Source organism: Jaculus jaculus, chromosome X (genome assembly GCF_020740685.1).
Source record: "Jaculus jaculus isolate mJacJac1 chromosome X, mJacJac1.mat.Y.cur, whole genome shotgun sequence".
Taxonomy (NCBI): domain Eukaryota; kingdom Metazoa; phylum Chordata; class Mammalia; order Rodentia; family Dipodidae; genus Jaculus; species Jaculus jaculus.
In genome coordinates this window covers 138838464-138862260 of record NC_059125.1, presented here as the reverse complement: position 1 = coordinate 138862260, position 23797 = coordinate 138838464, and the positions used below count along the sequence as shown (strand labels likewise).

The 23797-nt window shown below is 39.1% G+C and overlaps 1 pseudogene; it reads left to right on the top strand.

The window, feature by feature from the left end:
- Nucleotides 1-1981: 1981 nt before the first annotated feature.
- Nucleotides 1982-23797, top strand: part of LOC101617487 — a 44169-nt pseudogene continuing 22353 nt past the window's right edge.

Here is a 23797-nt window from a genome sequence, read left to right as displayed (position 1 = left end):
GCTCTCTTTTGGATTTCTACTAGGTATCTCCATGGTATGTGCAGACAACATATGGTATATTCAGCAGTAGGATCTTACCACTAATCTCTGGAGGGTAATAAAGTGTTCTGACAGAAGTCTGTCTTATTTGTTTTGCGAGACCTTGTAAGTCTCTCAGATCAACAGTTCTCTGTGGATGTTAAGTGTGTTTCCATGCCTGCCTACACACCATCCTGAACAGGGAACCTGGACCAGGGAACTCTGTTTTCTGTTTTCTTTTCTTTTTTTTTTTTCATACTTCAAAATATTCAATTTATTATTTAAAAAATCAGCACAGTAAAAACTGCCATACAAATGACTTGATACTACCAATGACAAATGCTTCAATTGGTTCAAATGCACACATCCAACTCTTCAGACTGAAGACCTACAATTCCTTCAATGTACTTTTATGTTCTGAGGATATATAACATTAAGCAGAAAAACATTAACATTAAATGAAAATCAATTTTGCACAAATAAGTATGATCAAACAGCTTAAATTATCACCTGAAATTCTGGCATTTCAGAAGCAATCCTGGACAATACTGTATTGTACAAGTTTGGTGATGCTGCAGAACTCTGCTTGAGCATCAGTGGTACGAAGAGCCCCAGCACACAGTTGTAAGGTGACTGTGCACATTTTCATCTCCTCAAAGTCACTATTGCTATGTATTGTCACATGTTTTCTGTTTTCTTGATGACAGCTATTGTAACTATACTGAGATGGAATCTCAATGTCATTTAAAACATATTTTATTTATTTATTTTCAAGCAGAGAGATGTAGAGAGAAGTGAGACAGACAGACAGAATGGGCATGCTTGAGTCTTCAGCCATTGCAAAGAAATTCCACTTTGTGCATCTGGCTTTACATTGATACTGGGGAATCAAACCAGGGTTGTTGGGCTAAGCAGGCAAGTGTCTTAACCACTGAGAAATCTTTCCAGCTCCTCAATGTAGTTTTGATTTACATTTCCATGAAGGCTAAAGACAGTTATCACGTTATCAGCCGTTTGTATTTTTTTCAGTCCATTTGTTAATGATGTTTATGTTGTTCAATTCTTGCCTGTTCTTTTTACATTCTATATATTAATCCTCTATATAATGTATACTTAGCAAAGCTTTTTTTTCCCCTGTGTAGACTGTCTGTTCATTCTGATGATTGCTTCCTTTGCTATACAGAAACATTTTAATTTAATGTAATCCCATTTGTCAATTATTGGGATTGTTTTCTCTATTATTGAGATCCTTTTCAGAAAATCTTTGTATATACCTATGTCTTGAGTTTTACCAATGTTTTCCTTTAGCAGCTTCAAATATTCAGGACTTGGACTTAGGTTGTGATCTAGTTTGAATTAATTTTGTGTGTGTGTGTGTGTGCATGCATGCACACACGCACGCACACACACACAGGTTGAGAGATATGGATCTAATTCCATTTGTCTACATGTAAAAATCCCATTCCCGGCACCGTTTGTTGATGAGCCTGTCTTTTCTCCAATATTCAGTTTTGACATAATTGTCAAAAATTGGGTGACTGTAGCTGTGTGGATTTTTCCTTGGTCCTCAGTTCCATTGCATTTGGCACCAAGGGCAAACATCTTGAAACTTGCCTTCTTCCCAGTGGAAGCTGCTCTTGGCAAAGCAAGGGGCAGTCCTGTGCACAAAAGGTCCTCTGGATGGTGTACTCCCAGCCCTTGACCTCATGCCTCTAGCTCCATCCATCTCTGCAACTGCCAAAGCAGCTGGCCTGAAGCCAGGGTAAGACATCCAGCTGAGACCAGAGAGGTGGTGGGAGAAAAATGTTGTGCCCTCTAAATTTCTGTGCCCCAGTGACCCCATCCTAGTCAAGGCTGTGGAAATAACAGAGCAGAGTATTGGGGTGGGTAGAGAGGTAAAGGAAGTCGGAGGGAGACTGACTGGGAATAATGGGAAGAGGTCAGGAGTCTATCAGTCACAACGATGGAGTTGAACAAGTCCATCAAAAGACAGAAAGTTTTTGTAACTGGCATTTCAGAGTTTAAGATCAGAGAGATGAAGGCAGCAATTGCAAGTAGTGGCCATGGCTGCTAAAGTAGACTGGAGTTCCAAATCAAGGGCTCAAAGAGGTCAAGGAATTGGGAGGGTACTATTGTTTCATAAGCTTCTATTCAGCCTAGTATGTGCCAGGCCCTGTGCCAGGCACTTGGGATAATGTAAACAAGATAGTTCTCACCCTTACCCAAATGCTGTCAGGGAAGTTGAAAGAAAGAAAGACAGGTAAGTGGAAGATGAAGTGAACATGCTGTAGGGTTTCCCCTGATGTTTAAGACAAGGTCTTTGTGCTTAAAAAAATTCCATGTAACAGAGATCTACTGTGCTGGGATTTTTTTTTTTTTTTTGTTAACCAATTATGATCTTGACTATATGAACAAAGCATGGGTTGGTCCCATTTCTCTTCTGTTATTCTCTAATATTCCCTCTCCCCCACCGCTATTCCACTGAGGATCCTTTTAAGAATAATGATGAAATGGTGTAAGAAAACACATAAATAAGTACATAAGAATCATGGCAAAAGAAGTGATGATTTTTGTTGGAGGCAGTAAAAGAAGAAAAATCATAAAGGGCATCCTAAAGTCCATGGCATGTGAAGACGCAGAGAATTTACAAAGTATAAAAGGATGTAGTGAACATTTTACTCTTGAAGACGGTGAATACACATGGGAGGCAGGAACGTCCAGAATGTATCTGAAGAAGAAATGTGTGAAAATCAGTGTGTTTTAAAGGTGAAGTTGGTGTTACTAGTACTGGTGGTAGGAAGAGGTGAGAGACTAGAAATAACAATGGAAAGTTTGCTTGGGTAGAAAGTCTTGAAGTATAATTTTCAGAATTTGGTCAGGATCCTGTAAGCAATGGATACCCAGATAGAATTTGTATGTGTTTTGTGTGGATGGATGTTCATGTGTTTGTGTGTGTGTGTGTGTGTGTGTGTGTGTGTGTGTGTGTGTGTGTGTAGATATGAGGATAACCTCAGGTTTCATTCCTTAGGAATCATGTTCACATTATTTGAAACAATGGCCTGGAACTTGCCAAGTAGGCTACAAAGGCTGGTTAGCAAGCTCCACAGATTTGTTTGTCCTTGCCTTTCCAATGCTGGAATAATGATTCCTTGCCACCACATCCATCATTTTTGTGTGGGTTGTGGAGATTAGACTGAGATCCTTGAGCTTTCAAGGCAAGACCTTTACCCTCTGAGCTAAGTACCCTGCCTCTCAAACAGGCTTTTGTACGTTCTCTTTTTTTAGTGTATGTATATGTATGTGTACACTTGTGTCATAGTACATATGTGAAAGCCAGAGGACAGCCTTAGGATGTTGCTTCTTGTCTTCCAACTTGTTTGGGACAGATTCTATCATAGTGATTGCCATTGTGAATGTCAGACTAGTTAGCCCACACTCTGGTATTTTCCTGATTCTGCCTCTCATTGCTGCAGGCATGTTGCCATTACAGATATGTGTGCCATTGCATCCCACTTGACATGGTATCTGGGGATTCCAACTCTGATCATCAAGCTTGTTCAGTGAGCACTTTTAACCACTGAGCCATCTTCTCAGTCTCAAATGGGATTGTTTTGAGGAAGGAAATTACATGATTTTTTTTCTCTATGATTTAGAAGGACTCCTAGGACAAGGCCTATGTGATGGCAGTGAGAAAGAAGAGGCAGGAAAATTTGTTTCAGAGCTACTGCAATGGGTCCAAGGCAAGTTGAGGTCCACATAATGGTAACAATAATGGGAAAAGAAAGGGAACTAGAGCTCATAGGGCTTGTCAACCAGATAAAGATGAGAGGACCTAGAGAAGAAAATATATTAATGTCACATCCTTCTTTTCAGCTCATAATTTCAAAGTTGAGTAAACTGGGAACCACATTTCTTATTTAAATTCATCAGATAAGGCTGGAAAGAAGGCCCAGTAGGTAAAGTCCCTGTCACACACAAACATGATGACCTGGGTTTGTATCCCCAACATCACATAAAATGGAGCATGGAGAAGCCGGGCGTGGTGGTGCACACCTTTAATCCCAGCACTAGGGAGGCAGAGGTAGGAGGATTGTTGTGAGTTATAGTCCAGCCTGAGACTACATAGTGAATTCCAGTACTGCCTGGGCTAGAGCGAGACCCTACCTTAAAAAAAAAAATCCTGAGCATGGAGGTATGTGCATGTAATTCTAGCACTGGGGAGGCAGGGACAGGAGGATCCCTAGAGCTTGCTGGATAGCTAGTCTAGCTTAATGGGTGAGCTCTAAGTCCAGTGTGACTCTGTCTCAAAGAATAAGCTACTAAGGAAGACACCTGATATTACCATCTGCTTTCCACACACATGTACACATATGTGCACACATTCATACACATACATGTCTCCAAGCATGCACATATGCATACACACCAAACATACACATGCAATACTTTTATCAGAGAAGATAAAACAAAGAGCTGTATGGGACTAAGGATGTGGCTCACTGATTAAAGGTGCTTGCTTGCAAAGCCTGACAGCCCAGTTTTAATTACCCAGTCACTCACAGAAAACCTGACAGACATTCATTTGCAGCAGTAAAAGACCTTGGTATACACACACACAATAACAACAACAACAACAACAAGAACACATTTAGTAAAGTGGAAAGAAACAGAAAAGTTGAAAGTCTTTGTAATTTCAAGAGATCCTAGTGATCAATTAGTGACTTTATTTTCTCAGCAACTGGAGTTATGTTTGGAAAGTTGTTGCCAGTGCCTATATGTTGAAGGGTTTCCCCTACTTTTTACTTTAGCAGTTTCAGAGGTTTTGGTCTGATATTACGGTCTTTGATTATTTGGACTTATTCCTTGTACATGAAAAGAGACAAGGGTCTATTTTCATCCTTCTACATATAGACATCCAGTTTTCCCAGCACCATTTGTTGAAGTGGCTGTCTTTTCCACAATGAGTATATTTGGTCCAAGATCAGGTGACTTTAGCTGCCCAGACTTACATCTGGCTCCTCTATTCTGTTCCATTGATCTACATGTCTGTTTTGTGCCAGTGCTATGATGTTTGTGTTACTATGGCTCTGTAATATAGTTTAAAATCAGGTATGGTGATAGCACCAGCCTTATTTTTGTTGCTCAAAATTGCTTTGGATATTTGAGGGGTTTTTTTTTTTGTGTGTGCTTCTAACTGAATTTTAGGATTGAAATTTAGCATGAATTTTAAGATATAGAAATTTAGATTTTTATTCTATTTCTGTAAAGAATGCCATTGGAATTTTGATGGGAATCACATTCTAATGGCTTACTTCAGGTGCCTTCTAATACTCCTTAACATCTTTAGTCTTCACAGTAGCATTTTCTAGAGCTCACAAAACTCTCAGATATGCTTCTTAATACTCAACCTTCCTTCTCTCGCCTCTCCCAATACCATTCTCTTTTTTCCAGGTGTCCTTTTTCTATCCATTTATAAGTAGAATGATATTTATCACCCCTTCCTTCCTTTCCTCTTTGCTTTCTCTCTTCCCTTTTGGTGCTTCAGAATTCTTCCAATTCATAGACCTTCTCTCTCTTCTCACTTCAAGTCTCACATTCGTAGTCCCTTCTTAATCTTTCCATCCTAATACCTGGAATTTCCAAATTCCTCCTGGAGACAGTTAATCTTCTCTCACCTCCCAAAATGATTCTACTTTCATACTGGTCTAATTCAACAAATGGTACCACAACCACTTAAGTTCCCCTTCAAATAAATATACACAGGAAAAAGAATTGAATAACAATTCATCCAAACATGCCTGAGTTATGGGACTACAGGTGTATTTCACCTTTAAAGTATGCATTTTATAAAACTTGGTTAACACATTTATTTTCATACTTAACAATTCCTCATGAAAATATTTCAAAGTCACCTAATAGAGCTATTTTGTTCTCTTTAACATCTGAATAGTATTTTACCATATGAGTGCATTACCAATTTATTTGAGCATTCTCCCTGTTGATAGAAATCTTTGGTTTCATTTGTATGTGTGCATACATGTGTGTGACTATAGGTAATGCTGAAAGAACCATGCCTGTACCTGGAGTCTTGTGCACTGCTGTTTTTATTTCCAAGGGAGCCATTCTCAGGAATGGAAGTGTGGAGATAATGGATATTTGAGGGTCTCTCAACATCTCTTCAGGAAGAAGTAATATCATTTTAAAAAGGTTATTTTGGCTGGGCCAGAAATATAATTGAGTTTTTGAGTGCCTAGTATGCTTAGGGGTTGAGCACTTGCTTTGGGTTCAGTCTTTAGCACCATAAAAAAGAAAGAAAGAAAATGTTCTAGCTGATAAAGATGTGCCACATAGTTCCTTTAATGTGGACTTTCCTGATCATTAGCAAATTTGATCATCTTTTTCATAAAGTTCCTTAGCCTGTTTGGTTATTTTTTTCTGTGGATGAATGTTCACATCATTTGTTTGTAACTCAGTTTCCTATAGCCCGGACTGGTCTCAGTCTTGCTTTGTAGTTGATGTGCCACTATGCTGGATTTTTAATGCAGTGCTATGGATTGAAGTTAGGAATTCATGCATGTTAGAAAAGCATTCTCGGGCTGGAGAGATGGCTTAGCGGTTAAGCGCTTGCCTGTGAAGCCTAAGGACCCCGGTTCGAGGCTCAGTTCCCCAGGTCCCATGTTAGCCAGATGCACAAGGGGGTCTGGAGTTCGTTTGCAGAGGCTGGAAGCCCTGGCGCGCCCATTCTCTCTCTCTCCCTCTATCGGTCTTTCTCTCTGTGTCTGTTGCTCTCAAATAAATAAATAAATAATTTTAAAACAATAAAATAAGAAAAGCATTCTCTACTGAGTTACTTCCCTAGCCCCTTCACATGCCTTCTAGATTGTCTTTTCGAGCTCTTTGTCCCCTTCTACTCAATTTACAACAGCTTATTTAGAGTATAGATGAACCCTCTGTCTTCTAAAAATAATTTTGTAAATCTATTATTTGTCTGTAGATGTTTATGGCTTCTTTTGCTGAACAAAATACATTAAATTCTTATAATGACCAGGAGACCCTTTTTGGTAGTTACTAAGTATCCTGTTCCCTATCTCATGTACTTGCAGATGCCCCTAAAATATTTTTGTTTTGTTCATAGTTGAGTCTTCTTCTGCAACTTATTTCAGTATGTAGTCAAAGGAAAGGCTCATGCAGAGGTATTTCCTCTTAAAGGATGTCAGATGTATAGCCCTTTGTTAAATCCCTATCTTACCCCCAATAAGCCATTCTGCAGTACCACATACTCAAGCCACTTTAAAGCCAATGTAATCCAATGCAATCAAATAAATATACTATTAGCATTGGACTATATAAGCAGATCAGTGGGACAGAAATGAGAATTACATAGAGCTGTATCTGGATTTATATGCCTTGTGGAAAGGTGGGATTTTCAGAGGAGCTTCTCTTCTTCCTTTGACCCCCCCTAAATAACACAATGGCTTAGCACCCAGGCTTTTCAACTCGGCCTGTGGGGCAAGTCAAATGATCTTACTCAAACTCAGTTTCCTCATCTGAGAAAGGGTCATCTTCAAAGGGACATCATGGGAATGGAAAAGGGAAAAGAGAAGACAGGTAAAGCACTTAGCTAGGGACTCCTCTGATAGGCTCTCTTGACACTCATTCTCGCCTGAGCACTCTGGCCTTGTGTAATCCCTCTGTGATCTCCTGGATGAAAGCCACTGTGTCTTAGCACCCGCATCCCCCAGGTGGTCTCAGTACAGGGCTATCCAGCCGAAATGATCCTTGCAGATAATACTCTGCTCTGTCCCTTCTAACTTCCCAAGCTCTGCAGAACCCCAGCAAGATCTCCATCATTAGCAGAACCCTGGTTGCAGGGGACAGTTTCTATGTTCTCAGAGTCTGTCTTCTATGAGCAGATTGTGCATGGGGTGCATTCATGGATATTTTAGGCTCTGGTTTCCTCTCCTGGATGCTCAGCAGTACTTGGAATGGTAGAGGGAATTATTGTGGGGACTTTTCTTACATTTTAAATAAACCAATCAACTAGTGTGTCAGAAAGGATGGCATGTATGATTTGCTTTTGTTTATTTATTTATTTATTTATTTATTTATTCATTCATTCATTCATTCATTTTTTTCAGGCAGGGGTTTACTTTCACCCAAGCTAAACTGTAACTCACTCTGTATCCCAAGCTGACCTCAAACCCAGTTATCCTCCTACCTTACCCTCCAGACCACTGGGATTATAGGCTCTGAGCCTATGTGTCTGGGTCTATTTTTAATGTTTTAAAAAAGTGTTTATAGTAATTTTCCTAATTTATTTTACCACAGACCTCTTAAAATTATTCTATATAATCTATAACATATAAAGGAGAGCTGGAGAAATTGCTTAGTGGTTAAGGCACTTCCCTGTGAAGCCAAAGAATACATGTTTGAGTCTCCAAGTCCCATCTAACCAGACACAAAGTGATGCAAGCGTGCAAAGTCATGTGTGCACAATGGGTTGTACACATCTGGAGTTCATTCACAGCTGCTGAAAGACCCTGGCATGCCCATTCTCTCTCTCTGCCTCTTTCTCTCAAAAATAAAGAAATTAAATAAATAAATAAGGAAGAGATAGGCTCTCTATAAATTAGTTGTCAAAAACTTCCCCTTATATTGAAAAGGAATATTTGTATTAAGTTGAATTCTATTAAGCCTTCACCAAATCAACTTCTCTCTGGTCTATGCTTTGGCAGTGAGAGGGAAGTAATGGACAACATCAAAAACGTCAATGTCACACCAAAAATGCCTTTTCATATATGAGAGTTTCTAAATACAATATGGGACTCATGTTACCTTTTACTTTCAGATAAGTAATGAAAAATGTTTAAGTATGTCCTAAACATTGCAACTTGTAATAAACAGTTAGCTAAAAAGTAATTCTCTAAAATCCAAATTTAAGTGAGGGCCTTTTATTTCATTTGCTAAATCTGACAACCCTAATTAAAAAATTACAAACCTATGTTCATTGGATAGTTGGAGAATCATAACTGATTCATTATGTTGGCCCAAGTTAAAGCCCTGGAGATTTCCTATGTACACATTTGGTGTTCAATAAACGCTTGTTGAATTGATTACAAAGAGTAACTATTAATAGTTATCTTTTGCTCATTGATTGTCTAAAGGCATGAAAATGGACTGATGTAGGCTCAGAATGAATTTTGACAATAAAGCAGCCACCAGAAGGGACTTTCTGATTAACCCTTTATAAACCAAATAAGAAAAATGCATTCATTTCATGGTGCTGTTGAAAGGCACTTAAAACTGTGTCTTATTTATACATAGAAAGTTCCTAAAATGTTTGGTTTAATGCTTAAATATTACAACCTCTCTGTATACATCCGTGTGTGTGTGCATGTGCACACGTGTGTGCACCCGCATGTGCACGTGGGGGAATGGTAAGAGGCAGGGGGCAGGAGCAGCAAGAGGAGAAATGTAATGCCAATGAATAGAAAACAAAACACTTGAAAACTTTTCTTCCTGCTACATTTCATGGAGAGTTAATGGCTTTTTTAAAGTACTTTCAGAATCCGAATTGGTCGGTGCAGAGTAGGAGGCACAAATATGGCCTCTAGTGTTCTATTAATGGTGGGATCAAACGAAGAAGCCCTTCTACATGCTATTTATGAAAGGGCAGGAGAACCAATGTGATGTTTAGTTTCTTGGAGGAAACTGAAAAAAAAATAATCCCATATTACCACAATACCGCATGAGTTCAATGCAAATGGAAAAGACTGGTGGCTTATTAATAGGCTCTCCCTGTAGCAAGCTGGCCTTCCCGGCTTCAGTTTGAAATTGATTATTTTAATACAGAATTCCTGAATGAAAGAGGTTCTTGGCCTTTTCCTGGGCTGTTGAATAATGTATGTGGGAGAAAGCAAATAGCAGCAGAGGGTCTCAGCTGCGGGAACAATGGCGCACACCCAGAGCTGAGGGGGCACGTTAGTTTATCATCGCCTTGTCAATCCTCCTAGCCTGGGAATCGCGGGGCAGCCTGGAAAGCAGCAGCTGCCCGACGTGTGGTGAACTGACCGGGGCACTTTAAAGAGACGACTCCATTTACCCATCTGAAAACAAGATATTGATTTTCCTCCAGCCCTGGAGAGAAAAGAGCCGTCCTGAAAATATATGGAGACCACCATTTGTCTAGGCTCCTCCCCCACCAATCACACCACCCCAACTGTTTTCTTGGCTTCCTCTCCACAAAGTTCCATTTTTTCCCTCTTCACCTGGAGCGGGAAGAAAGCGACCCCCCTTTTCTGCCTTCTGTGAATACATCACTCAGAGTACTTTCTGGCTGAAACTGGAAAAGTACGTAATGACTGGCATGGGGGGATATATTTTATGAATTTGAAATCAATTTTTTCCTTCCACATGGAAATAACATATTACAGTAAACTTCAGGCTGGCACTTTAGAGCTCTCTCACCTCAAGCTGTGCGCATCTTAAGTCGTTAAGGCAAAGCTCCTAGCACCCTAGAACAATAACAACCCTTTGCCTCCTCTGAGGGCTTTATCATGAGACATTTATATATTTTTTTCTGCACACATAAAAGCCTAGAAGACCTGAGAACCCAGATCGGATGTGGGGGATATAGGTTGTTTTGCCGTGGTAAGCATCTGTGAGTACTCCTTAGAACGGCAGGCGTTTCAAATCAACGCGCTAAGAGCATGGGGAGTAGTGAACTCTGAATTGAGGCAGCCAGAAGGCCAGGCACCAAGGAGGCAACTTGAACTACTCCACAGGCTTCAAGAGATTGCCAAGTGTGCTATTTGAGCTCAATTCAGACGTCTTTAATTGCTCGTATCTTCATATGCTCCAAACTCCTGTCATCCACAGGAGACTTGATGTTTGACTTGGCACATCTTTCTCCAGAGAGAGGGCAAGTGGTCGGCAAAGGGTGCTGGTCCTTGCTCCCCCACTCACTGAGATGAATTACCAAAAACAGAAGTTGGGCAGAAATTTATAATCCTGGGTTTTCAATTTGGTCCCCTACATAACATGAGAATTCCTTGCCCCCTGTACCACCAGGGGAAGTTTCATAGAAATGTAGGGAAGACCCCCCCAAAAAAAAAGGAGTAATGGCAGGGGTGGGATAAAGGGAAAACTGGAAAAACAACTCTTGAAAAGCAATTAGGAAGAGCCATCACTAGCTGCTAGGAAAGGTAGGTCAGAGACAGCAAGTGCAGGCCTTACCCTGGGTGTTTAGCCCATCAGGGCCCAGAAATGCAAGCTGAACTTTGTGAGCAAGCAGGCCCCAGTGGTTGAGCTCTCTGTTATGCTAAACAAGCACCGGAGGTGAACTGGCCCAACCATCTGCTGGAGACTGCATAAATCCAGCAAAGGTAGAGCCCTGCAGCATGCGTGTAATGCAGAGTACATGGGAAAAGGCAAAAGTGCATCATTAAAGAGCCGCAGAAAGCGATCGGAGAACAGAACTCGGTGGGTGCAGATTAGTGTTCCAATTATGATTAATGTTAATAACCACACGTGGGGCGCTCAGGGTCTCTTATTCATCACATGTGAAGCCTCCCGCCAGTGCTTAGATTGTGCAGTGACAGGCCCGGCTAGCTCAGCCACTAGCATTTGTATCATGACATCTTCCCCACCTGAGCAGGTACAAGTTGGCCCAGAGCTCTCCTTTCAAGCATATACGTGCTTCCAACATAACATTAACCTGTGTTTGTAGATATAGGAAAGCAAATCTAGAGAGGGGAAACAATACAGCCTGAAACTACCCCTTGTTCCCATTAGAATATGTCTCTATGGTCTTGCGTTGATTCCCACCTCCCCCACTCCCCATCCCTTTATTGCCCTTATAAGTCATTGTCTTTTATTTCCAATTGAGCATATAGGTACCTTTCGATTGTTGCTTAGTCTTTGAAATTTATTCATTTGAAAAGTTTGGGTAGAATTTAAAATTAGTTTTTCATTTAGGATGATGTAAGAGGCTTATTTAGACACATGCTTATTTTGAAAGCAAGAATGACAGGCTGAGGAAAGCAATGGCTGGGGTGGGGCAGTCACTGTTCCAGAGAGCAAATGTCTGAGTGGAACCATTTTAAGGGACTGGCTACCTTGTGTATAAGGGGTGCTGCGAACCAGCATCCTATTTCTGTCTTCAGATGGGTTTTGTCTGAATTACACCCCTTTTCTTAAAGACTGATTTTGAGCACCCACACCCTCATTTCCCACAAGCCTCACCATTCCTTATTGCCTATGCTCCTCCGGACTCCTGCAGTTTCACCTATGCCAGGTCCCCTGAAGGCATTTTCACTTAACAACCCCTGTTGTGAACTTAAGTTATTCTGGAAGGCACTACTTTCCTCCCCTGAGGCTAAATCAGTTGTTTTTATGGTGGGTGGTTTTTCTCCCCAGGGGATATTTAGCTAAGATTGGAGTGCATATTGGTTCTTAGCTTTGGAGGGAGCTGTTGCAGTATTGGCATCGAGTGAGGCCGAGATGTAGCTGACTGTTCTATGAAGAACTTCAAAGCTCCCTTGACTCCTAGCCCCCAAATATCAAAAGTGCTACTGACACTCTTCCCTACCCTTCCCTAAATCAGGTCTGGAACTTACATCATTCTGTTTTTTTTTTTTTTTTTTTTTTTTTTTTGCTTCCATTTCAAGATGTTATTTCCTTGGAAAATACAAGTCCCAGTGATGTACAGTACAGTAATATTTTATACTATGAACCACCTAGACCTGACCATGAAGTCAGGTTCTGGGAACAGGATTACACAAATGACTCAGGGGAAAGGAGTAGAAAAATAGGACACAACAAACACCACACATAGATTCTATCACCTTATACTATTATTTATTTGTAAGCCTAGAGAAGGGAAGTCTGGCCGTTGTACACAAACTCTAGATGCATGCACCACTGTACATCTGGCTTTACATAGGAACTGGGGAATTGAACCTAGGCAATCAGCTTTTGCAAATAAGCACCTTTAACTGCTGAGCCATATCTCCAACCTACTATACACAGATTCCAATTAGTAAACTCTTGCCAATTCACAAACAGGATTATTAAGTAAGGGTGAGGCAATTTTCTTAGAATTCCCACTATTAAAATCATGTCACATTATCAAAATTTGATTACTGGGCTGGAGGGATGGCTTAGCTGTTAAGGCACTTGCCTGCAAAGTCAAAGGACCTGTGTCCTTTGATACTCCAGGACCCATGTAAGCAAGATGCACGAGGTGGCGCATGCATCTGGAGTTTGTTTGCAGTGGCTGAAGGCCTTAGCATGCCCATTATTCCTCTCTCTATATCTGCCTCTCTCTCTCTTGCTCGCTTTCCCTCTCTCCAACGTCAGTAAAATACATTTTAAAATAGTTGATTGCTTATACCAATGTGAAGGGCTGTACTCTGCTTACACGTATGATTTCATTGCATTCTCACAACAGTCCAGGGTAACCGATGAGGAAACTGAGGCTAAGAGGATACAGTGAACCAGCTAAAAGTTATTCATATAGGGAGCACTGGGACTTGGAACTTTGCCTTGCCTAATCCAGAAATCAAGCTCTTAGTCAAAGATAAAGGGTCAACATTTACTGAAGATTTACAGGGAGGCCTTGCAATGTCGCTCTGTGGTAGAGCAACTGTCTACCATGTATAAGACCTTGAGTTCAATCTACGGTGCTACAGCATTAATAGCACTAAGCCAGATAATGTGCTATATGCCTTACCACATTATTTTATTTAAACTTTACAAAATCCTGCAGATTTAAGTAAATATTATCATCCCCATCAGACAAGTGAGGAAACTGAGGGTTAGACAAAAGTCACAGTGAAATCCTTAATACCAAGTCTGTTCAACTTCTTAAGACTAAAGTTAGTCACAGCATGAATTTTCAGTCAATCATGCCTCACTAATGTCAGAAGCCATGACTTGGAATGGACAAAGTCTTGACCTTCAAACATCTGAACTTGCTGTGAAGTCCTGGATGTGTCACAAACTTAATGGGCAATCTCACTTAAGTTCCTAGAAATAGAAACTTTATCAAATGCTATTTTTTTAGTTTTATTATTATGTTTTCAAAATTATGAGCATACTTTCTGTGGATACATCATGTGTTGATACCATCTTTTCCCTCCTTCCTGCCCCCATTGTACTGGAGGCCTTCCTCATTGGGGTTACTGATATTCCATATGGAGTTGTGGGTTATGGGTTTTGGGAGTAGCGGTCAGTTATTGGGAGAGAGTTCTAATGAAAGCACTTTCACAAGTATTGGACCAGAAAGACTGAGCTTATCTTCATTATCCCTTAATCATGTTTATAAAAGTGATGATTTTTTAATACATATTAGTGGTAGTTCCTACCTAATTTTATAATACTCTTAGCTTGTTCTTTTGGAGAAATATTTTCCTTGTTTAGGGGTGATAATATACCTTTGATTATTTAAAATATATTTTATGTATTTATTTATTGGGGGAAGAGACACACACAGAGAAAGAGGGGGAGAATAGGCATACGAAGGCCTCTAGCCACTGCAAATGAACTCCATATGAATGTGTTGCCACGTACATCTGGCTTATGTAAGTGCTGGGGAATCGAACTTGGGTCCTTAGGCTTTGTAGGCAAGTACTTTAACCACTAAGTCATCTCTCCAGCCCATACATTGGATCTTTTTACCTGAACTACCAAGAACCCTCAGCCAATTCATGGTGAAGATTAATTGACTTATAATAGCAAGTCATTTAGATGACCCAATAAGGTCATTTGTTAGTTTGGTATATAACAAATGCTATCCAATTTTTGCAAAGATTCAATATCATTGAAATGAATAGCATCATGGTATAATGCCAAAACCATTAATTACCTTGCTATGGTTTGGATATAAAATATACCCCAGAGGTTTGTGTGTTTGACACTTAGTCTTCAACTGATAGTGCTGTTTGGAAAGTTATGGAATCATAGGGAGGTAAGGCTTACTTAGAATTAGTGGATCTCCGAGGTGCCAGCCTTGAGACTTATAGATTGGCCTGGCTTTCTGTCTCATCTCAACTTCCTGGTCCACTGAGATATGAGCAAGAAGCACCCTCATCCTTTGGCCACCATGGAGCCCACCCACAACCAAGAATTTCTCACCATGATGGACTATATTTCCTCAAATGGTAAACCAAAACAAACTTCTCCCTTAAGCTGCTTCTATGAGAGATATTTTATTGCAATAGAAAAGAAAAATAATATACATTTAAAATAATATTTTTATTTTACTTATTTACTTGTAAGGAGAGAGAGAGAGAGAGAGAGCCAGAGCCTAGTACAAACAAATTCCAGACATATTCACTACTTTGCTAATACACATTTTTACATTGTAACTTTCAGTATCTAACAGATTTCTCATATTATTACATTGGCCTTTAAGTTTTACATTTTCTACATGGCCTAAGGTTTCCCTGGTACCCAGCTTGAAAATTTCTTGAATACAATGAAAGCTATATGTTCATAATTACATTCTGATGGCTTTGCTCCCATTCCCCATAGCACACACTTTTAAGATTCTTGTGTAAAATTCCATAAAGTTTCTATGCCTAATTAACTGGAACTACATCATATAGACTGTTTAGATCCTCACCCTTTCTACTTAATATAACACAGCCCACACATCTTTAATATTTTCCCGAGTTGTGTGACATAATAATTTATACAATGAGATCTCCATTGATTATATTTTCTTTTTTGTTTGTTTGTTTTTTCGAGGTAGGGTCTCAATCTGGCCCAGACTGACCTGGAATTCACTATGTAGTCTCAGGGTCGCCTCGAACTCATGGAGATCCTCCTACCTCTGCCTCCTGAGTGCAAGGATTAAAGGCGTGCACCACCATGCCTGGCTCCATTGATTATATTTCTTTGTTAGCACTATTAACATTACTGTAGTGACTATCTGTGTGTACTCATAGGATGAATCTCTAGGAATGGAATTCTAGACCAAGGAGTGCATACACACTTAAAAGTTTAAGAGATATTATATTAATTATTGTAATTAACGTTAATCAATCAGCATATGGACCTCCCTCTCAAAACCATTCAGATAAAAAAAAAAATTCCAGCTTGCAGATTAGAAATGCCTTTATCAGGGTTTTTGAAAAAGTATTTCAAAATATTTTATTTATTTTTGCAAACAGAGCAAGATGGGTGGGGAGGATGGGCACTCCAGGGCCTCCAGCTGATGCAAACAAAATACAGATGCATGTGATACTGTGTGCATGTGACTTTACATGGGTACTGGGCTTTATGACTGTATTGGGGAATCAAATCCAGGTCATTAGGATTTACAAGCAAGCACCTTAACTACTGGCCCATCTCTCCAGCCCAGTCAGGAAGATTGTGTGGATAGTATACAGTGTCCTATGTAATTTAGTAGATGGAAAAAACTAAATCTTCATTGCCACTAGTAGGTAAAAAAATAGAATTTATTTCACATATGACTATAGGCAAAAAACCATGGAATTATCAACAGTACTTGCAATTTTGCCACCAAAAACAATTATAAATATTTTCATTTCAGGTTATTGTTGTTACAGATGTCTTTCAATTTATTTTATGATTATCATTATTTTAAATTATGGTAAATAGTATATACATTACCTGATCTGTTATTTAATGTATTAATTAAAAAGTACACACTACTGTATAAAAATCTTGCTTTTAAGTATTATGATAAGACACTAAAGAGATGGCAATGTGATGAAAAGTGCTTGATTACACATAAGTTGGATGCAAAATGTGGTTCATGAATCTAGCATTCATTTGCTGCAATAACAACAGTTTATGACTACATATCAAATTAGCACAAACTATTTTAAAACAATATGTATATTTACTAAAATTTTAAGTAGAGCTTTGCTGGATCCTCCACTATAGGACTTCACAAAGCTAAAAACAAGGTATCAGCAGCTGTGCTTTCATCTTGATGCTGAGCTGGTGAAAAATTCATTTCCAGACACTCATGGTATTGACATAACTCAGTTCACTGCTGCCTGTTAGACTAAGGACCTCCATTTCTTGCCCCTCTGCCTTTTGTCAGACAAAGCTACCCATAGTTCCTTGACCCACAGGTATGTTCCATAAGGCAAATGACCACATAGCTGCTTGTTTAATCAAAGTGGCAAGGGAGGAATCTGGTAACAAGGCAGAGGTTGAAATCTCATGTAAGATTTCCAGGGTCGGACTGGAGAGATAACTTAGCAGTTAAGACACTTGTCTGCAGAGCCTAAGGACCCAGGTTAGATTCCCTGTAACCACGTAAGCCAGATGCACAAGGTGGTATATGCATCTGGAGTTTGCAGTGGCTGGAGTTCCTGATGCACGCTCTCTTTCTCTTTCTTCTTTCTCTCTCTAAAATTAGTAAAATTTTAAAATAAATTTCAGGCTAATGAATGAAGAATGAAGAAGATTCACTCCCTAACAAATAACTATTTATATAGTAAAAACATACAAAGCTAATCACCTAAAGTCTCTAAAACTGTTATAAGGGCATGCAAGTGGAGAACTATACATTTAAGCAGATGTAGTAAGTCATGGCAAAAAGAGTGACTATGGCATCTGACATGCTTTGGCTTTTCCCAACCATAGATCCATCTTGGGAAGAAACTACTCTGAGAGCTCTCCTCAAGGCAAGCGCAGTCAAAGATGGAACTTCTCTAAGTCTGGGCTACGTCTTCTCTCTGAGAAGGGAAGGTGCCAAGTCTATGTTATAAACACAATTTTAGGCAAGTACGGCTTCCATCCAGCCTGTACTTGGAGGGCAGAGGCTATATCCCAGACCCAGCTGTCCAAGAGTGTTAGACCTTTATGTGTCATCTCATTAGCTCTCAGGTAGTATATAGAACCCATAGTGAGAGGGGCAACTAAAAGGCTATGGAGCCACTACCCTAGAGAAAACTTCACCACTTAGTCTATGGGGTCAGTACTACTTACATAATAACAGCACTATCAGAGGAAAGAAACAAATTTGTCAAAGACATTACAAGAAAACTATAAGCCAACAATCTTTAGGAATATATATATGTCAATATCCCCAATTAAGACATTAGTAAAACCTGGGTGTGGTGGCTCATGTCTGTCATCCCAGTACTGGGGAGGCTGAAGTAGGAGGATCACTATGGGTTCAAGGTCAGCCTGGACTACAGAGTAAGTTCCGGGTCTGCCTGGGCTATAGCTTGCCTCAAAAATTTCAATAAAGGCAGTAGCAAGTTGATACTAGCTCCACATAAAAAGAATTACATACTATGCCAAATAAAATTTATCCCAAGGACAACAAGATGGTTTAACATAAAATGTAGTCAATGGAATACATCACACTAGTAGAATAACTTCTTTAAAAATCTCCACTATTGGGCTGAAGCGATGGCTTAGCAGTTAAGCACTTGCCTATGAAGCCTAAGGACCCTGCGTCAAGGCTCGATTCCCCAGGACCCAAGTAAGCCAGGTGCACAAAGTGGCACATGCGTCTGGAGTTCATTTGCAGTGGCTAGAGGCCCTGGCATGCCAATCCTCTCTCTATCTGCCTCTTTCTATCTGTCTATCTGTTGCTTCCAAATAAACAAATGAAAATAAGCAAGAACAAGAGAAGGCCTACCTCTGCCTCCCCAGTGGTGGGATTAAAAACGTGTGCTACCACATCTGACCTGCAATCTCATTTTCTAATTATACTGATTTGATCAATGCATAGCATATAAGTATATCAAAGTAGCACACCATACTACATACATATGAATAATCACAGGGGCAGTAAAATTGTTTCAGTTTTTAAAATGAGAAAGACCTCTAGACAAAGGAACATCCTAGTACAGTCGTGGCTACTTACCTCATGCCATACTTTATCTTATTCCCCCTGACTCTCGGGTTCATGTTGCAGACAACTATTTTCAAAAGGTGCTCTTTGGAGCCTGTGCATCCCAGTCTCCTGGGAAACTTCTTTAAAAGACCAATTTAATGAGTCTGTCAGGGATGGGGTCAAGCAATATATATTTTAATATCCTTATCACAAATGCTAACTCTAATTTATAAAGTATAAGGCTAGGTTTCTAATTGTTTTTATCATAGAGTTCTCCATAAATCCTCACGGTTACTATCACAGAGTAATAGGCTACCACTGAGTGGGTGGCAGTGTGGTAAAGTGAAGTGAGCACAGCATCTTGAGTCAGATCTGGATTCAAAGGTCAGTTATGCTCCAATAGGCTATGGTCATAAATACATCAAAATCTCTGTCAGTCTCATTTAAAAAAATATTTTCTTTCTTTATTTGAGAGAGAGAGAGAAACACACATAGAAAGAAAATGGACACCCAGGTCCTTTAGCCACTGCAAACAAACTCCAGACACATGTACCACCTTGTGCTTCTGGCTTTACATGAGTCCTGGGTATTCAAACCTGGGTCCTTTGGCTTTGCAGGCAAGCACCTTAACTGCTAAGCCATCTCTCCAGCATCCAGTCTCATTTTTCAACCATAAAATGAGATAAAAAGTTATCTCTAAAAGGCAACTAGATTTACTAAGACTATAAATCTTTGGGAAATTATAATCTATAAGTGACTACTAATCTGTGCTTTATAAGGTTGGAAAAAGGTTACATCTCATCATGTTGTATGTACAATTAAATAATTATAGTGAGTTTAGTACAGTACCTAATACTTGTTAAGCTCTGAAAAAACTTGGCAGGTAATTGTTTTGCTTTTGAGCTTTGATACCTTCCTTTCCTTTTGACTGAAATACTCTCATCTTTCAAACTCATCCATTCTCTACTTGCCCCTCCAAAGCCTACCTTTCAAATCCAGAATACATGTCTCCTCCTTTAAGCTTTAGTCACACCCGTTATTTACCCAAAGCATAATGTAGTGTTGATTATACTGCTTTGTAATGATGTTTGGATGTAGTCAGTCTCTAGTCATAAAGTAAGAGTTGAACTAGACTACATGATCTCTGGAGTCTCTTACCAAATTAAAATCTTGTTTTTCCTCAAAAAAAAAAAAAAAAACTATCTCTAACCACAGGATTCTGAGGCTTAGATGACCCATTTAAAGAAGTTGGCATGGGGCTGGGCAGTAGCTCAGTGGGTAAGGTACTAGCCATCGAACCATGAGTAAGATCCCTAGAACCCACATGAAAGCCCAGCATAGTGACATAGTCCTGCAACCTCAGTGCAAGGGAAGCAAAGACAGAGATTCCTCAGGGATCACCGGCTAGAAAGTCTAGAAGAATCATTGAGTTCTATGTTCAGCAAAAATCTCTTAAAGAGCTAAAGTAGAAGGAGAGAAAGGTCATCAATGGTCTTTTTTTTTTTTTTTTTTTTGAGGTAGGGTTTCACTCTAGGTCAGGCTGACCTGGAATTCACTATGTAGCCTCAGATGGCCTGAAACTCATTGTGATCCTCCTACCTCTGCCTCCTGAGTCTAAGATTAAAATCATGCTTCACCATGCCAGGTTTCATAAATACCCTTACCCAGCAGTGAACCCTGGCAGCTACACATCTAAATCAGCAGACAAGGTGTGTGCACTAAGAGACTTCTAGTTAAGATGGCAGTGCAGGAACCATGCCAAAGCAGCCTAGAGGAAAACAAAACAAAACAAAACAAAACAAAACAAAACAAAACAAAACAAAACAAAAATCCCAGCAAAGTGCACTCTTCTACCAAAAAGTGAAGATGTATAAGAAATAATCAACCCACAGGAAAAGCCAGATGAGGGGATTTTCCATTAACACCAGCTTCCTACCAAATTCAAGAAATCTGAAGGGAAGGACAGGAGGAAACAGCTGAGTGGTTCAAGAAGAAGAGGATCATGAAGACCAGTGGGACATCCACAGCCTCCCCACTCTCATCTATTTACAGATCAACCCAGGAGAAAATAAACAGAGACATATGGATTAAATTATGTCATAGAACAAATGGACCTAACAAATATCTGTAGAACATTCCATACAAATGCTTTAGAATACACATTTTTCTCAGCAGCACATGGAACATTCTCTAAAATAAACCATATATTAGGACACAAAACAAAGTATAACAAATACAGGAAAATTGAAATAATTCCTCATACTCTATCTGACCATAATGGAGAATAAACAGTACACTACTGAATGATGAGTGGATCATTAATGAAATCAAGCAGGAGATCAAAAAAATCATAGAAGCAAATGATAATGAGAACACAACACACCAAAATTTTTGGGACACAATTAAGTTAGTCCTAAGAGGAAAATTTATAGCTTTAAGTGCCTATATTAAGAAATTAGAAAGGTTTCCAGTAAGCAACTTAATGCTTCACTCTAAGGCCTTGTAAAAAGAAGAAGGCAAACCAAAAACCAGTAGATGGGAAGAAATAATAAAGATTAGGGCAGAAATTAATGAAATAGAAACCAAAAGCCAATACAAAGAGTCAATGAAACAAAGAGTTGGTTCTTTGAAAATGTAAACAATATTTATAAACCCTTAGCAAATCGGACCAAAAGTAAAAGAAAAAGAGACACAAATTAATAAAGTTAGAGAAGAAAAAGGTGCCATTACAACAGACACCAAATTCAAAAAAATCATTAGGACATACTTTAAGATCATATACTCTACTTAGTTAGAAAATCTGAAAGAAGTGGATGATTTCTTAGGTTTATATGACCTGTCAAAATTAAATCAAGATGAGATAAACCACCTAATTAGACCTATAAGAAGTACAGAGATGTAGTCAGTTATTAAAAAATCTTTCAAGTAAATAAAATCCAGGCCCAGGTTTATTCTGTTGAATTTTACCAGACTTTCATGGCAGAACTAAAACCAATGCTTTTCAAATTTTTCCATAAAATAGAAAAGGAAGGAATACTACTAAACTATTTTTATGAAGTCATGTCACCTTGATACCAAAACCAGAAAAAGAACAGAAAAGAAAAATTACAGACCCGTCTCCCTCATGTAAATGGATGAAAAAATTCTGGACAAAACATTGGCAAATAGAATAAAAGAATATATAAGAAAGATCATTCACCCTGACCAGGTAGGCTTTATCCATGAGATGCAGGGATAGTTCAACATATGCAAATCAATAAATGTAATTCACTATATAAGTTTATTGAAGGACAAAAATCACATGATCATCTCAATAGATGCAGAAAAGCATTCATCAAAATCCAACATCCCTTCATGGTAAAAGTCCTACAGAAACTAGGAATAGAAGGAACATATCTCAACATAATAAAGACTATTTATGACAATCCTACAACCAACATGATACTAAATGGGGGAAAAAACGTGAAGCTTTTCTAGTAAATTCATGAACAGGACAAGGTTTTCCACTGTTGCCAGTTTTATTTAATATTGTACTGGAAGTCTTTAGTTATAGCAATAAAGCAAAAGACACTAATAAAAGGTATACAAATAGGAAAGGGAAAGATCAAATTATTATTTGCAGATGATATGATTCTATAAAGGACTCTAAAAACTTTACCACCAAACTGTTAGAACTAATAAACACTTTTTAACATTGTAGCAGGATACAAAATAAACACACAGAAATCAGTAGTTTTCCTACACTCTAACAACAAACACGAGGAAGATGAAATCAGGGGATCTCTCCCTCTCACAATTGCCTCAAAAACAAAATAAAGTACCTTGCAACAAACCTAAATAAGGAAGTGAAGGACCTCTACAAAGAAAACTTTAAAACACTCAAGCAAGGAATTGCAGAAGACACTAAGAAACCGAAAGACATCCCATGTTCTTAGATTGTGAAAATGTCAATCTTACTGAAAGCAATCTACACATTTAATGCAATCTCCATTAAAATTCCTATGGCATTCTTCACAGTAATAGAAAAAAATCCTAAAATTCATTTGGAAACACAAATAAAACCTTGAATAGAGCTGGGTGTGGTGGCGCACGCCTTTAATCCCAACACTCAGGAGGCAGAGATAGGAGGATTGCCATGAGTTAGAGGCCACCCTAAGACTCCATAGTGAATTCCAGGTCATCCTGGGCTACAGTGAGATCTACCTTGAAAAAAAAAAAAAAACTTGACTAGCCAAAACAATTTTGAATAACAAAAATAAGGCTGGTGGGGCTGGAGAGATGGCTTAGTGGTTAAGCACTTGCCTGTGAAGCTTAAGGACCCCGGTTCGAGGCTCGGTTCCCCAGGTCCCACGTTAGCCAGATGCACAAGGGGGCGCACGCGTCTGGAGTTCGTTTGCAGAGGCTGGAAGCCCTGGCGTGCCCATTCTGTCTCTCTATCTGTCTTTCTGTCTGTGTCTGTCACTCTCAAATAAATAAATAAATAATTTTAAATTAAAAAAAAATAAAAAAATAAGGCTGGTGTTCTCACCATACCTGATTTTAAGCTATATTACAATGCTATAGTAACAAAAATAGCATGGTACTGGCACAAAGACAGACACATAGATCAATGGAACAGAATAGAGGATCCAGATGTTAATCTAGGCAGCTACAGCTATCTGATTTTTGACAAAAACACTAAAAGACATCATAGGAGAAAAGAGAGCCTCTTCAACATGTGGTGCTTGGAAAACTAGATATATATCTGTAGAAGGATGAAAGTAGATCGTTTTCTTTCTCCATGCTTAAGAATCAAGTTCAAGTGGATCAGAGACATTAATATCAGACCTGAGTCTCTGAAACTAATGGAGAAAAAAGTAGGGGACACCCTTCAACATATTGGCATAGGCAATGACTTTCTGATTATAACCCTAGTTGCTCAGGAAATGAAACCACTAACCAACTATTGAG